Raw genomic sequence first — 5,881 nt, 5'->3', positions numbered from 1 at the left:
TCCTTTTAGCATGAAGGGGACTGCGCTTTTCATCGTGTTTGCGGATAGTCCTTTTAGCGTAGAGTCGTCTTTGTCCCACTTCCAATTCGTATTTCTACCTCCGTTGTACTGTGCAACAATCCCTACTGTAAGCGAATCCTCTCCAATCCTCGATCAAACTTGCGTTCCCCAGGCGCTAAACAATGGGGGTCTTTCCTTCGCCTATCGTATGGTTCGGCTTGGCTTCGTCCAGAACCAAGGAGGCATTCTGGCGGGCGCGTGCGTGTAGGAAGCCCGACCACTACATAAGCTAAAGGACTACGACTAAAAGCCAAGCCGGAAGCGACTCGCTTCTATTCTCGTTGGGATTGGATATAGATGGGGAATCCATAGATCGTAGTAGTTCGCCAACCTCTCTAACTAACATACGATACAATTTCACTTCACGGCACACCCCAAAAAAAGAAAGAGCTTCGCTCGGTGGGCCTTCCTACGCTGACGAATGCCTCCTTTCTCTTCTCTGAAGTCTACAACAAACAAGTGGGAGAGGCAGGATTCGAACCTACGTAGAAAAACTTCAACAGATTTACAGTCTGTCGCTTTTGACCACTCGGCCACTCTCCCCTTCCCGGGCCGAGGCCCCCCTCAATGGGTTCGTTGAAGGGCCCTGAATCAATCAAAAAGCTTATTGATTTGATTGAAGGGAATTAATACATACTCTTTCTTAGCTTAGCTAGCGTTCCGGGAGAATCTAGTCATTTAGTCAGTTCATAAAAATCTCTGTAAAGCAAGGGGCAAAGCTTCTACGACAGCTTCCCCCTCATGTAGTCGTCGGCCTTCCCCAGCCCCCCCTTCGTCGCTTCTGGCTAAGCATCTTTCGGCGGGGGAAAGGAGGCGACTAGTCGCTTCTGGCGAAGCTGCGAGCCTACCCTTCTCGAGCCTACAACAATAGCTTACGCTTACCAAGCCTAGTCTACTAAAATAGGGCTACAGCAAGCAAGCTTTCCCCCTTTGTTGTGGGCCGCGCCTCACCGCAGGCACTGAATGAATGAAATGAGTGGAGATCTTCCTTCCCCCTTGTTAATTACCAAGAACTTCGTTGGCACTAGTGGCGAAGAAAAATTCTACCATCCCACCCAAAAACAACTCGGAGCCTAAAGAGAAGAGAGTTCAGTCTACAAGAAGCTGGCAGAGCTTTAACCATTGGACTACATCCATCTATCCTACCTAAAGAGTAACCCTTTTCTTGTTTGTTCGGATTTTTTTTTTTTTCGAATGACGCTAGTGGAGACAAATTCCTTCCGGCTAATGAAGAGATACTACTCCACCAGTCTTCCCAGTGGATCTTTCTTCTCCCTAAGAATTAAACGAACCAAGTTCACCTATACGAGAGTGAGGAATAAAAACCAACAATCAACTTCCCACTTTTGATGTCCCACGATTCTGCTAGTTTAGAAACAAAGGAGAAGGGCAGGGGTCGCTAGGTCAGAAAAGCGAGAACTAGAAATTCTCCCCAAGTAGGATTTGAACCTACGACCAGTCAGTTAACAGCCGACCGCTCTACCACTGAGCTACTGAGGAACAACGGACTGTTGGAAGCCGACTCTCATTCTTTGGACCAACCTATGACCGAAAAAAAAATGGGTTCGTCACTCTTTTTCACATACACCGGGGGAAAAGGTTACGATAGCAAGCCCCTCCCCGGTCGGAGAGCCTCCAGGACAAGGGGGCGGCGGTCAACCATCCACTCTCGAGATTCATATTGATCAATTGATCTCCGCGTCCTGCCAGTTCGCTAAGTAGACTCACTCTACCGAGGGGCAACAAAGGCTGGAACTATTCCTGCCAAAAACAAGAGGCCAGGCCTACTTCTCATCCTAGGAATTAGCAGGTATGATAGAGTCCCCTCTCTGTCTGTCTCTCCGAGTTTCTACTACTAAGTAGCACTTCTGATATTCAATTAGAGAATCGATTCCGATCAAGCCCCTATATTATTAGTAAGCTAGCGCCTCAAACTAAAGCGCTAACGAGCAAGAAAAGGGCCCCAACCTATAGGCGTTAGCACTTTAGAAGGATTGCAGCTAGCGCGCCACCCTTCTTTCTCAAAGTCAAGTTTCGCGCTTGTTAGTCAAGCTTTGAAGCCCCTACCTTTCTTTATGGGATATTGTTAGAAGCGCGGGTTTGGAACCCTATACAAGGTGCTGGTCTCGATCTCGCTTGGTGGTGCCCCTTTCGATGATTGTGGACTCAACATTGATTTCGTGCTTGAGTTGGAGGCCCCCCCTCCATCCATCCATCGAGTCAAGTAATTCGCTATCGGAAATTTTTCCGCCGCGTATCTCATGTCATGCTTCTTCTTTCTCCGAATCGGTTCCTAGTGTCAGTCAATCAAGATTCGCCATCCAGAGAGGGAAGAGCCTTTACTTTAGGTTAGGCCGGTCTCGTCATTCACGCAATTCCCCCGTCCATTGATCGATCACGCGAGTACGCATCCAGTCAGCACATAGCGAACGAAAAAAGCGTTCATCCCCTCAATCAAAATGTCTATCAATTGATCCCTATTCATTCGGTCAAAGTCTCCACGGCCTTTTCACGCCCCTCTACTGAGGGGTGCACCATGTTGATAGGAATCGGCAAAGACCTTCTTGTACAACACGTCCTCGAAGGCAGCATTCATGGCAATCATCACGTCTTTCTCCCGAGGGCATGGTATGGCTTTGTTCTTGGTGTTGTTTAATAGATGTCGAGTGCCGCTTTTCCCCGTCCGATAATCTCCATCTGCTCTAAGTGGGCGAGCTAGAATCCTTATGTCAGGTTGGTTGTTCAAAAGACTTTCTCTTTACCCTTTGCATTTTCATCTTTTTGAAAGCCTCTTCTGGATTTTCATTAGTCCTATTTCAGGTGCAAAGCCTCCTCAATAAAGACCTCTTTCTTTTCTTTTTTTCTTATTTCTCATTTTGTTGATTGAAAGAGGATAAGCGCTATCCATTGAGTAAAGGGAGGGTTTGCTACAGTGATTCGGGCGGTTGGTGGCCCCTTCGAGAGTTGCGGGTCCTTGCCGCTGCATGAGTGGTAGCTCACGCTCAAAACTCCTCCGACACGAGTCCTAGTCGTTGCGCTGCGGTCCGTTTCCCGGCTTCGCTTGCGCGATTTGCACTTCTGATTGGTTCCATCCATCCCCGACCCTAATGAATCGAGTATGAAGGGGTCAGCCAGTCAAGCGGTTCGGGTTTTCGGTCGGTTCCCGTTCGCCTGCCCCCCTCATAGTCCATTAGTGGGTAGGGTGGTCAACTTAGAGTGCGCCCGCCTCCTCTTCAGACGTGTCCTCGACAACCTGGCGGTGTTCGGTCTCCACTTTTGGGGGTGGGAGTGCTTGGTCGCTGGGGTTTCCTTTTCTTCAACCAATTTGGTTGTGTCAGCCCGGTCTAACATTTTGTTATGAGCTGGCTGAACAAAGATGGATTGAAGGTAAGATAGATTTGAGTTGTTGTGGCATAGGACCTTCGATCAACCATGGGGCTCTACCCTTACTGAATTCATTCTATTGAAGCGTAACGTAAACCTTCTCATGTTGCATTTCTTTGGTTTGGAAGTTCCAGTATGTTGTCTGTGGATTTATAACAAAGGAAAGCCCCCTTATGCCATTTGAAACATTCAAATTCCGTGCTGCTCGCCACTCCCCGAGGCCAAGGACGGGGTCGAACCGTCATTCCAGGATTTGCAGTCCGATACATTTCCATTATGTTACCTAGCCAAACCCGCCACCTCATGTGCCAAAGTCAAACGGTTGTTCTTCCTTCCCCGCTCCCTCTTTTTCTACATATGCGGTGGCGGGTTACCAGAGAAGAGGGGACAACTTCTTTCTCCCTTGCCTTGCTCAACTTTCCTTTGATGATTGAAAGTAGCAAGCCACTCCACTACTAGTACAGAGGCCAGATAGAAGGTTGCTTCCTCTATATGTTCAGGCAAAGAACATCTAGAAGCTGGCTTTTGTCTTGTCTTGTAAGCAACCATGCCTAGATAATCGAATTTTGCTTACCAAAGTGGTCTTACTAAAAGTAAGTAAGCAAGCAGTTCCGTTCCAAGTGACATGGCTTTTCACTATTCTTTTCCAGAGAAGGTTGCTCATCCAGCCCAGCGGATCCATTGTTTATGCGGAAGTGCGATGCGGCTGAAAAACGTAAGCCCCTATTTTTTAGTAATATTAGGTTGGTATAGGTTGGGGAAAACTCCAAAACTAAAGTTCCAAAAAAAGCTTACCAACTATTAAATAGTTGTTTTAGAAAGGGGCACCCCTACTATACCCCTAAACTATAAGCTAGCGCGCAACGGCTGAAAAGCCGTTGTTGCTTGCTGCTTGCAGGCTCGACAATCTTTCTTTCGCCTCTCCCCCCTGTCTCCATTCTGATTGATTCGCTTCTTCCTCGAAAATTGTTGATGAGCTCTCATTTATTTATTTTCGCTTTTTGTCTTTGCTTTGCGGTATATTCTTCAGCTTATCTTATCTGCGAACACGAATCAGAGAAAATTCCTTCTACTTTATGATAAAAAGGGAATTGCTGTAGCGCAGCTACCGTTCGTGGCAGGGAGTTGAAAGGCTTAGCAGCAGCCATTAGCCATTCTCCTTCCTAAAGCATCACTTCAGCGGTCATTTTCCCCGACCTTCTACTCCGTACTATGAGATAGAGGAAGGAAAAGTTATGAATTGCAATGGACTATCCGAAATCCGATCTAGCCCAAATCCCCTTTCCCAACTGCTATTCGAATCTCGATCTCTGGAATCGAAAGCAAGACCAACGAGCCCTCGGTCAAGCGAAAGACTTACGACTTTGAATTGAGGATCGCTAGAATCCGAAGCTCTTTCAAGTCCTCTGGGCACAAAGGAACTAAACACTACACTATTCTTTCTATCTCTTTAGTTCGAATGCTTTTCTGCTCTTAATAGAGAGCGCAGTTCCAGCAGAATCCTAATCAGACTATTGCTCGTACCTAATCACTGCTTAAACCCTCGGTGAAACTGGCTTAAGCCCGACTACAGAGCCCATCTATATAGGGATATACCACCAAACCTGTGAACCAAAGCGCATTCTAACTCCCTTACTCTATCAAGTAAGTACTTTCATTCCTTTGGAAAAAAGAAAGTCTGCTAAAAAAAAAAAATCGTCTTCTGTGATGTCAGGGAGAAATCGTCTGCTCACTTGCGACAAGAGGGCATCCTCTGGCTCTCTTCCATTCGTTGATTTCTGTCTTTCGCTCGTGAGTTGTGGGACCATCCCCGAATCGTCTTAGTAAGGTTCAATTTGCTTCTTCCTTCCAATGTGTCCCTCAGGTCATGTTTAATAGCCCCGCTTTTAGGGAACCCCTAATGGTAACTTCTCTCCCCTCTCATCAGGTAATTATTTTTCTTCTTTGAGTTAGCGAAATGACTTCCGTTCTTGGTTCCCGACCGATCTAAAAGCGCTTTCCTTCTTTCGGTTGTATCGAGGGATCCGGGTCTATACCTATTCCCCTATCCTTTCTTTGTGGGTTGATCCTTTTACTAATTCCCCTATTCAGAAAGATGAATCTCCGGTTTTTGTTTGATAATGGGGGAAAGGGACGAAGACTAAGGTTCTGCTTTTCCTTTTGGATGCCCATTGGCGAGTGTCTTAGTAAGCCGTAGACCTTCCATTCTGTATTGCGTAACCATAACCTATGTTGGTCTATCGGGCTCTGCCCTCCTATTCGAGCAAGGCTAAGGGTTTTTCTTTCTTGGTTGAGGCCCGGCCCGACCTTCTTGTGTGACTTGAGGCTTGAAATGCTCTTTCCACTTTCTTTCCATTTCCTGAGCCTGAGGCGAGAGCTTGCTTTACCGAGAACTAGGCTTTTGCTTCATCAGATGCTATAGACGAGACCACTTATG

At 46.8% G+C, this 5,881-nt stretch overlaps 2 non-coding genes across 2 annotated transcripts; both read right to left on the bottom strand.

Annotated features, from left to right (window-relative positions):
* Positions 1–520: 520 nt before the first annotated feature.
* TRNAY-GUA (transfer RNA tyrosine (anticodon GUA)) lies at positions 521–603 on the bottom strand. The gene has a single exon. It is a non-coding gene; the product is annotated as a tRNA-Tyr (tRNA).
* An 885-nt stretch (positions 604–1,488) lies between these two features.
* Positions 1,489–1,560, bottom strand: TRNAN-GUU (transfer RNA asparagine (anticodon GUU)). Its single transcript has one exon. It is a non-coding gene; the product is annotated as a tRNA-Asn (tRNA).
* Between the last annotated feature and the right edge of the window lie 4,321 nt (positions 1,561–5,881).

The sequence above is a fragment of the Durio zibethinus genome, unplaced genomic scaffold, assembly GCF_047325235.1.
Source record: "Durio zibethinus cultivar Kanyao isolate XHJ-2024 unplaced genomic scaffold, ASM4732523v1 HiC_scaffold_78, whole genome shotgun sequence".
NCBI classification, from domain to species: domain Eukaryota; kingdom Viridiplantae; phylum Streptophyta; class Magnoliopsida; order Malvales; family Malvaceae; genus Durio; species Durio zibethinus.
The sequence above is the reverse complement of the archived record's forward strand: the minus strand, read 5'-3'. Positions and strand labels throughout refer to the sequence as shown.